The following is an 11,487-nucleotide window of genomic DNA, read 5'->3' as shown; positions in this document are numbered from 1 at the left end:
TTTTCTGCCTCTAAAAAGGTTAACTTCTGTCCTTGAGGACCACATAAGTGTGGCAAGATATGAACACTGAAGGAGAATTGCATATTTTCAAGATAGTTTATGTACGGAGATTCCCTTATTTGCTTTTAAATAGTTAAAAGCGTTTCTGTCCGCACGATCGCGCAAAGTAAAATTTCCATTACTATAACAATATATGTTGACTTCTTTTCTCGCTTTCTCCCCCCCATCTCACCCTCATTTTTTTTCCTTTCCTCTCATATCCGGACAGAATCTAATTTTTTTTTTTAATTGAAAGTATTTTTCATTGCATGTAGCTCAGTTTTGAATGGAACTCAGTTGGTTCGATATAAAAGTATCAACTTGGCGTTTGATTAATGAGTTTTTAAGTAGAGGTGAGTAGAAAATCAGAAGCGTATGGAAAGCTGCATGAATAGATGCAGTAACTGAATGAAAAAAGTCGTTGATGAACTGAGAAACAAACTATTTCAATAAAAGCGTGGGGTGAATGCGTAGGGGGTGAAATGAGAAATCAAATTCCTGCCTGTAGCCTCAAGGGGTGTATAGGGTACGATAGTACTACATGAAAAATTTACATCATTACTAACTTCTGATCAACAGCTTTCCTCCCAATCCATCGGTTACCTGTCTAGTCTCCAACATTATCAGATCTTATATTTCTATCATCTAAGGCACTTTTTATCATATCAATCCACCTATATCTTGGTCTTCCTCTGGGTCGTTTTCCTGCCAACCTGACAGAGAACAATTGCTTTGCTAATCTTTCCTCCCCCATTCTATTTAAGTGACCATACCACCTGAGATTAGCTCTGCTAATGCATTCCTGGATGCTGACAATGTCAAGTACTTTCCTAATATCCTCGTTTTTAATACGATACTGCCACTGATGCCAAGTGATCAGGACTCATATCTGCTGTGTCTAGTGTTTGGTCAAGTGTTTTATTTCTAACCCAACTCTCAGATTGATGACTTAAAACTGGTTTAAGTACTTGCATGACTAGTATAGTTTGGTGTTTTGACTAATTTCACTCTTATTGCATATACATTTATTCAGTTGACTTCCTACCATACTAGATTTGTTGATTCTGTTATCTATTTCCATATTTAATTTACCATCTTCATTAAAAATCGTTCCTAAGTAGCTGAAATGTTTGACTTGTTCTATAGGTTCTCCATTCAAAATGCAGTTGATATTTTCAATGCTTCTGCCTATTTTCATTGTCATTGTCTTGTTAGCTGACCTTCATACCATATCTATTACAACAGCTATTCAATTTAGTCAGACATTTATTTAGAAGTATAACATCATCCACATAAAGCAAAGAGCTGACATTAACATCTCCAATTTTGATATCAAGTTTAATACCACATTCCTTCATAATGTGATCCATATAGATAATGAATAACAGAGGGGATAATGTACATCCTTGTCTCACACCAGATTTAACATTAAACCATCTTCCTGTGCTTCCTTCAATTCTAACTGCTGACTTACAACTCAAATAAAGACTAAGTATTGCTTGACATAATGCCCCATTGACACCATGTAACTGTAGCGTATTGAATAGCTTCTCTCTTGGCACCTTGTCATATGCCTTTTCCAGATCTACAAAACTTGAATACAGATCTTTGTTATATTCCCATGCTTTCTCGACTATTTGTTGTAAAGTGAAGATCTGATCCAGACAGCCTCTATTTGGCCTGAATCCAGCTTGTTCTTCACCAAGCTTTTCTTCCACAATTCTTCTCAACCGTTTCTCAAGTATACGTGCATAAATCTTACTAGGAATACTCAGTAGGGAAATACCTCTGTAATTCTCACATTCAGTTTTATTTCTCTTTTTATAGATGGATAGTATGAGAGTTCTACTCCTGGAATTCGCCCCTTTTGAATAATGTAGTGTATCCATAGTAAAACTTTTATACCCTCCAGATTTAGGTATTTCTGGTCGATCCAGCTGCCTTTCCACATTTCAAGTTTTTTACGGCTTTTTCTACTTCAATACAGACATATATTCCAGATGGCATTCCTGTTCAGTGTTTTCTACCACCATGCTGTCGCTGCTTGTTTCATTTAGCAATATTTCGAAGTAATTACTCCATACTTGAAGGATATCTTTTTCTTCCGTTTTCATGTCACCTTTATCATCTCTAACTCCTTTTACAGCACTCTTAACTCCATTCCTAAGCTTCTTCAACAACCTCCAGAATATTTTGCCACCTTCTTGATATTTATTTTCTATGTTCTTGCCAAAGTCATCCCGTCACTTTTGTTTAGCTAGTTTTACATACTGTTTAGCTTTCTTACATTTGTCTCTGTATTCTCTAAGAGCACCAGCTGACTTACTGGCCAAAAACTTTCCATATGCTTTCTTCTTTTCCTTAACTGCCTCCTTTAACTTCCTGTGCCCACCTTGGAGTTCTGATTTTTCTATCCTTGCAGACAACCTCACCACATACCTCTCTGGCTGAATCAATAAGGGTTTGCTTCAGGGTTTGCCACTGAATGTTGAAGGTCTGGTTCGGTTCTTGTTTCCAAACTCTGTTTTTCTTGAATACTGTTTGTGTATTTTAGTCTACAGTTCACATCTGTGAGCTGCTCAACTTTTATTCGCTTTAAAACTTTCTTACATGTCATTCTTTTCAATATGAAATTTAATTTAACCTGCTCAAGACTAAATAGTGATCGCTTCCAATTTCAAATCCTCTGTACACTCTGGTGTCCTGCACCAGGGAGAAAACATCATTATCAACAATAACGTAGTCAATGAGACTTTTCTTATTCCTTGCCTCTTCTCTCCATGTAAATTTGTGCACATTTTTATGTTGGAACATGGTGTTAGTAATAACCAGTCCATGTCCTGAGCAGAAATCCAACAGATATTTGCCATTATTATTAGCTTTGCTCTTTTCTCCAAATTTTCCCCAAACATTCTTGTCTCGTAATCATTTTCTAGTCTGCTGTTTGGATCTCCAACAAGGACTAACTTTTCCTTTTTCGTTATGAAGTGAGATTACAACTGCTACTCTAATAGGCGATTATTGATAATAGCAATTTACATAATCACCTTTACATACACGAGGTTCAGGACTTATAATTCTATATCATATGTGGGCAAATGATCATAAAGAAGAAAGGCATCTGATGTATTTCTGGAAGTGTTGGAGGTTCTATGCGTTGGAGCAGACTTTTAGAGGAGAGAGAGAGAAGCATATAGAAAGAAGGAAGAGAATGAGATCTTGGTCCTGTTAGTTTTGAGCTGAAACGGTATGTCGATGTTGATCATTAGTAGCCAGAGGAGGAGTCTGATGAGGTTTTTTTTTCTTGCATACCGTAAACAAGTAATTTATTGCTTGCTTGCAGCGTATTTATAATAATAAATGGTTCCTTTCGGGGAATAGATGGAATGCAAAATATTTAAATGACGAATAGCAAAACATAATGATTAATATTAATTGCAAATTATTGTTTAATGCTCACGCTATCCGTTTTAAAATTTTAGTAACGCCAACATACCCCATCCGAAGCAAAGGCAATTTGGGAATATTTCTGTTTAGTTTTAAAGTATACACTTTAAAGAAATAAACGCAACATGGTTTCGAGGAAACTGCTGCCCTTTGAAGAGTTGAAACTAATTGGTAAAATGTCATCACGGGAAGAGCTGCTAAAAATCGTAGAATTGTGCTATCAATAATTACGCGCTTTTTTGATACTATTATCCTTCTTCTACCTCCGAAGAAAAAATATTTCGCGTAAAAAAATCCAAGATAATATTGATTTTCGTTAGTCGAACTTCCTTGTACTGAAATTGTTTTCCTTGGACACTTACGTTTCCAGCTTCTCTAAACTAGCAGGTAGAGGATGAGGCATCTTGGTGTCATCACCAGTGATCTCGCATGCCTTCAACTCTTAAACCCACAGAAGATTTTTTTTCCTTAATTTCATTCATTCCTTTGACGACTGCTATTTCTGAACCCCCTTTCCCTGTGTAAAGGTGCTTCTATAGCAGCACGTTTCTTCATTCTCTTCAAATCGGACATCATCATCATCTCATGCTTAGATTATAATAGAAAAATATTTTAAAAGGGAATTTGATATTCATGCCTTAAGAAAACCGAACTTTAAAAGTTTTATCTTTGATTATATTCAATAAAGCAGTTAATTAGCATTGAATTTCGTTTAACAAATATCTGACGAGTATTGTTGTCGTGTTTCGGGTTATTGTGTGTGGTTTTAGTTTGGCATTGCAACAAAACCGTTCAGCTGCAAAGATAGTATCATCCTCTCGGTGAGAGAGTGGAACTTTAAAAAGAGGTTTTTCAATTTAATTGAGTTGGCCAATCTCATACGAGTGTAGGAGAATTTTCTTTCCGAAAATCCAACTTTTTCTCATAACTGAGGAAAAAAAATAAAATGGATCGTTCAAAGTTGCATACGTGTTCCCTAAATTCAGTTTTTAGCTAAGGGTAGTCTATTATTAAAAGCTGATTGTTTAATACAAATGAAGTTCTACCATTGTTACACCTTTACCATTTTTGGCAATCTGCCAAGAGTAAATAAATACATTCGATGTGGGCAGGCGCAAAATTGTAATGTAAGCATAACAATAACCAACCTTTACTTGTATGAAATTATGGAATACAGATGTATCGATTATATCTGACCCCATAATGCAGAATCATCCCAATCATAATGAACCAATGATACACCAGATTTAGCCGTCGTTCCAACAAACTCGGTCCATTCGATTGAGATGATTTGTGTTTCACGAAACTTTCTCTGAATGAGAACTTCCTAATAATGAAATACCTTCCGTAATTCAAAGGGGATCACAAAAGAAACCACTATCCTATAAAATAATAGCGTGGAATAAATGTGTAGGAGACGAAATGGGAGATAAAGATGACAAATGCATAGTCTAATGTGCGATTGTTCTTCTTTTTCTTCTTCTGCAGCTTGTCCCACTTTAGTAGGGTCGCTGTTTGTAGTGAGTCTCCTCCACATATCCTCCTGTCTTGGGCTGTAACCACATCCAAATTCTTCATCCTCAAGTCCTTCTCCTCCGGCACTTCTTTCTCCCCTGCACATCCATCTGCATGACCTTTCTTCCCGCATATTCATCCTCATCACATGATCAAACCATCTCAACCATTGCCTTCTGTATCTTCGCTCCTAAGTTCGTAACTTTCACCGTTCCCCTCACATATTCATTTTTCAGACGATCCTTTCTGGTCACACCGCACATCCACCTAAGCATTCTCATCTCCGCTACCTCCATCCTGCTGATGTTATTTTTCCTCAGGGCCACAGTTTCCATAGCATACGTCATAGCTGGTCTCACTACTGTCCTATAGATTTTGCCTTTTAGATTCATCGGCACCCTCTTATCGCATAGCACTCCAGCCGTCTCTCTCCAGTTCCTGCATCCCACTTCCTTCTCAGCCTCTCCATCCTCTTCCACTGTTGAACCTAAGTATCTAAAGTCCTTAACCTTCCTGATTACATTTCCTTCCAACTCCAGATCTGCCATCCACTTTGCAACACATATTCTGTCTTACTTCTGCTCAGTCTCATACCTCTCTTCCAGTACTTTCCTCCATCTTTCCAGTTTGGCTGCCACTTCTTCTCTTGATTCTGCACACAGCAGGATGTCATCAGCATAAGACATAGTCAAAGGAGCGTCTTCTCTCACCTTCTCCGTCACCACCTCCATCACAATATTAAACAGGAACGGGCTTAATGCCGACCTTTGATGCAAGCCAACCGTGACTTAAACTTTCTGTCCATCCCAGGCAGCCCCGAATTCGTCCTCATATTTCTGTACATCTCCTGCACCAACCTGACATATTTCACCTTCTTCTCCCTTGTACACCTCCAGACTTCTTGCCTTGGCTCTCTATCGTACGCTTTCTCCCGATCAGTAAATGCCAGATGTAGCTCCCGTTGTTTCTCTCGAAACTTTTCCATCATCCGCCGTAACCCAAAGATTGACTGTCGTCGATCGACCAGGCGTGAAGCCAAATTGCTCCTTTGCAATCTCCACCTCCTTCCTCATTCTTCCATCAAGAATCCTCTCTAGGATTTTCATTGTGTGGGACATAAACTTTATTCCTCTAATTCTTCCAGTCTTGTGCATCCCCTTTACTCTTGTAGATGGGGACAAGAGCACTTTCCCTCCATTCATCGGGTATATTTTCCTGTTGACAAACTTTTATTAACAGGTCCCACAGCAGGTCAATTCCCTCTTCCCCCAGTGCCTTCCATGCCTCCACTGGGAACCTGTCAGAACCACCTAATAGGCGATTGTTAATAATATATATATATATATATATATATATATATATATATATCATCATAACACTAATTATAATTACCGGAATAGACCATATTGGTCTGTTCCGGTCTCATTATTCATCCAATATCCTTTTTTGATGTCTCCCCTGCCTTCTCTTTCCAGTTGGCTTATATTTTAGTATTTGTTTAGGATATCGAGTGTTGGCCATTCGGTTGACATGTTCAATCCATTTTTGTTTATAATTTAGTTTTTCTTCTATTAATTTTGTTTTTAGTTCTTTTAAAATGTCTTCGTCCTTTTTTTTATCTAATAACGTGTATTTCGCGGTTCTTATCATAAATCTCATTTCACTTGTTTTTATTCTTTGTTTATTGTCCAAATTTCATTGCCATATAATAATGTGGGCACTGCTAAAGTATTGTATATTTTCAAGCGTGTTTCTTTTTGTACTATATTTGGGTTGAGTGTTCTATTTTTCAGGCCTATATCTGTAAAAATTTTAAAGTTTTTAATTTTATGTTTTTTTCTCCTTTATATGATATTTCACATCCAAGGTAGCTGAAAGTATTTATCTGTTCTATTATTTTATTATTAATAACTATTTTACTTCTAACTGGAGTTTGTCCGCAGAATGCCATTGTTTTAGTTCCATCAACAGAAAAGTTCATTCCGAACTGTTCTACTATAATGTTTAAATTATATATTGTTCTTTGTAAATTGTCTTCCTTATCTGATCATCTGCAAATAATACCGATTTAATTTATTATTCCAGGAAATTTCTATACCTTGATTATTTAAAGGTGTTTCACTGTATTAATATTTCATTAATGTAAATATTGAAAAGTGTTGGAGACAGAGGGCATCCCTGTCTTACTCCTTGGTTCATAGATTGTTTTTCAGACATTTTTTCCATTTATTTTTGTTTCATTATCTTTGTATATATTCAATATTGCATTTAGTAAAATATTAGGTATATTTATTCTTTGTAATAGATCAAACAGTATGTCTTTTTACTTTTTACAAGTAAAAGATATACTGTTTGATATCCGAAGAATATCAAACAGTATATCTGCCCGAGGAGGATTTTTCCCCCATACCGTAAACAAGTAATTTATTAGTAACTGACATTTTTCTGTTCCTGACCTACATGCGATGTGATATTCAAATAAAGATATTTTAACAGTTTCATAAACAAAAGTGCGTACATTTAAAGAAACTTGACCAGAAATCATCCGAGTCTTGTGATGCGGATAGAGCTCACAATTTCTTTCTACCCTCGCATTTTATTTCGTAATGAGCACTGTTTCCAACGAAGGTTTTCTTTTTTTTTTTTCTTCGAAATCTTGGTTCTTGTGAGACAAAACGGGTAAAACACATTAAACTACATACACTGGTAAGAAACCTTGCCCCCCCCCCCAAATTCCTGGTCTCTCTCTCACTACCCCCTCATTTTCCTTACAGCAAAAAATCAAATCAGCAGTTAATCTCCATTTACTAAAACCGAACTCTTAGACTTTTTTCTATTTAATTCTTTTCCCCACTTTCCTTTCATTAAAAATATTATTCCTCCATCGTTCCTTCTTGAGCCTCATTTATATATTAGAAAAATAATCTCCTTCATTCAATCATCAGGCATCTTCAGACCAATCTAAAAAGTGTATAAAACCATCTCGGTTTTGAACTACCAGAAGCTCTCATCAGTTCAACAGGCAAATCATTTATCTCTCTCTCTCTCTTCATTAATCATAAAACAATTTTGTTCCCATCAATATATTTCTGCAAATATGTGAATTTAACCCAAGCTTTTATCTTTTCGTCATTAATGTTTTTTTTTTTTTTATATAAACAATTCGATCATCATTTGATCCGATCCTTTTGAACTTCCGAAAAGATAGATTTTCTTAACGTAACTGCTTCTTGAACTCTTCTGTTTCTTCATTTATATTATCACCAATTAACTCGTACGCCTCTAACTTGATCCGGGAAACAGAAGTACGACAAATTTTTGTCGTACTTCAGTTAGTTGCAACATCCATGGCTTTAGCTTTCTTTCTTTTTTTTTTCTCCAGTTTCTCTACGCATCTTAAAAGCGTTATCGAAAATAAAAGACGACTTCATCACCAAATCTCCATCCAAGACAACTTTACCATAAATATGCACCTTAATTCAATAACTGATTGCATCTAATAAAGGGATTATTTATTATTCTTGAAGAAGTGCATAAATCGGGTAACATTTAAAAAAAAACTTTGAATTTAAATAGGTCTTATAACAAAGTATACGGCAAACAGATTTTGAAAATTGATTTAAAGATGGCGTATATGAAAGATATTTCAACTGTTTTCGTTGTGTTCACTTATATGTTAAAGCAGCACCTTTACTATCTGTTGGTCTAATACACGTTAATCTTTTGTTTCCCTGTAATAGGGAGAGGAGCGAATCATTTGGATTGAGCTGAAAAGCGATTGATTATCTGCTATCTTCACCAGACTTCGTCCAGTCTGACTTTTCCATTCACGTGTTCATTTCGTGAAAGTCTTTGTCTGATGAAGCTCGTATTTTAGAAAAACACGCTGTTCATACATCCCAGTAATGATTTCAATTACGTGGGTGAATAATCAGTCTTGAGAAGCATGTCGTTCTTGCAAAAGATGTCGCATCGAGACGAAGCAACAAGTTTGGGAAATTAGTCAATAACGGTCGTTAAATCTTATTAGAATTACAATCGCAGGTGTGACGGTTATAATGAAGGGGGGGCGGAATACTAAAAAGTATATTATAATGAAGAAAAAATTTTTCTGTCAGTTCGGTGTCCACGCCTGAAGTGTCATTTTCCTCCCAGTTCGGTACAGTTAGTGAGAAAAGACATCAGGAATATTCATGCGCAGAAAGTAATGGACAGTTAATAGGCACACACGAATTGCGAACTCGTTCAACAACGAATATTGACTCTAATTTTCGCGGTAACAGGCAGGACAAAAGTAATTCTGTTGCAACACAGCACCATTATTGCGACAACAATCGACTTGATCACAATGCAAAAGCTATTTTCATTATTAATCATTTTGTATTCAGAAAAGCGTCATACTGTTGTTTACGTTACTACAGTAACAACTATTGCATTTAGCAATTGTTTCTATACAACAATCGGACTAAAAATGACTGTAATAAGTCAGAATAACCAATGAGGAAAAAAAATGTATTGTCGCTTTTGAGGTCGCATTCTCTCCATATGAATACTAATTCGTATGGAGATGCAAAATGAATATTAATATGAATTAGTATTCATATGGAGATGGACAAACTCATGACCTACCTTAATAGTCACATAGATCTCTTTTTTTAAATATTTTCTGCTTAATACGTCTACCTGTAACTTAATCGTAAATATTTCCAACAAAGCTCTCAAATTAATGCAGTTTTTGTCGTAAAATGCATTCGCTGTAATCCACGTGTATTGCTTGTACATTATCTTCATGACTTCTCCGTCCCTGGTTTTTTCAACAGGATTCCTTGGTTGGAATCCTGTTGATTAATAAACTATCGTCAGTATTGATTTCAAAGGGGATGTTATTTTTACCCATTTGGACAAATGGAATGAAAAAAATTGGAGGAATTTTAAGCGGAGTTTTTCTGGATAAATGTAAGGCATTTAATCAGTTTGGCATAAAGACATTATAAGCTCTCCCGTTGTGCAGTCCGATTTCAGTGATTGGGTTGGCGAGCTCTCTCGATACACACCTGATGGACTTTTATTCTCAAGCTATGCAACTACTGTTGGTGTTCCACAAAGTTCTGTTCCTTCTCTTTCCTTCTTATCCCGCAACTTTCTCCATCTGGTTGAAAATCCAATACAGTTTTTATGACAGTACATCGCGCTTCTGTATCATCTGACAAGTGTCACACTGCACAAATCAACAAAACCGGCAGAAGACCCACTTCTACAATCTTAAATTCTGATCTTCAATGAGGTTCTCATAACCTACTTAGTTTAACCGCAAGTAAAACTCGTTCCTGTTTTATTTCTCACAAGAAAGAGCTCTTTTTTTTATTCTTCGTCTTATTTTTGAACACATCTCTAGACAAGATGATTTTCATTGATTACTTCAACCACAAACGTCTTACACAGTACTCAACGTCCAGAAATGATTTCTTCTCTTTTACTCAAGACGTTACTTGAATATTGTTACAATTGAATTTTTTCCCTACATTTGAGTTCGTGTCCCCTTAAAACTACGCCGAGTATAAAATAGCGCAATTAGTTTAATGACGGCCCATCTTTCCCTAATTTGCTGTATGCTGTTTTATGGCTACTGTTAATAATTCCCCACTCTTTTCTAACTCTGTTAAAACGCACCCAGCAGCTATTCGACACCCCTTCGCAGTTCAACTCCATCGTCACGAAACATTTTTTTTAATCTGACGTTGACAAGTGTCTTCTTTCTTCTCCTCCACTATATTATAGACAGAATAGCATGAAAAAAAAATACCGGGTATGTTTATTCTAAAATATTGTTCTGAGAATCTCATCCGCGAAAGGTTGAAAACCTCTTTGAAGATGTTAGGAGTGTGAGTGATCTAAGGGCATTGTGTTAGCTACAGCGACCGACACATCTTTATGCTTTAACAAGCAGATTATAATAGACCAGATATATATATAGCGTATAATGATATATATCGAAAGTATATATATATATAATGATATATCTACTAATGATATAATGGGCCGTGAGGCCCCTTTTACGGGGAAGTAGAGCACCATCTCAACTCCCCCCCCCCCATTTTATCCGGGCTCGGAACCGGCCTAGCTTACGAATCAGGCCTATGGCTGTGTCTTAAGTATTCTTTACTGTAATCCGTGTGTGTTCACGGGACCGGTTTGCCTGCTTCGCGGGAGAAATAACCCCAGATAAACTCGAGAGAAACACGCTGCAGTCCACGCCCAAGACCTGCTAACTTGGCTATGACTGAGAAAGATCCTTATGCTCCTCACGTCAGCGATAAGAATCAACCCCAGGACACTCATTTCCAAGGTATATGGTTGCGAAGCGCATAGCCACTCGGCTAACCACGCGGACACTAGCACTACTTCTAGCAACTCAGGCCAGACGAATGCATGGAACATCTCTGTGTTGAGGAATGCACTCCGAATTGCTCACTCCAAGCACAGGAA

This window comes from Typopeltis vanoorti, chromosome 6 (assembly GCF_054136105.1).
Source record: "Typopeltis vanoorti isolate ZY-2024b chromosome 6, IOZ_Tvanoo_1.0, whole genome shotgun sequence".
Lineage (NCBI taxonomy): Eukaryota > Metazoa > Arthropoda > Arachnida > Uropygi > Thelyphonidae > Typopeltis > Typopeltis vanoorti.
This window is presented reverse-complemented; position numbering follows the sequence as displayed.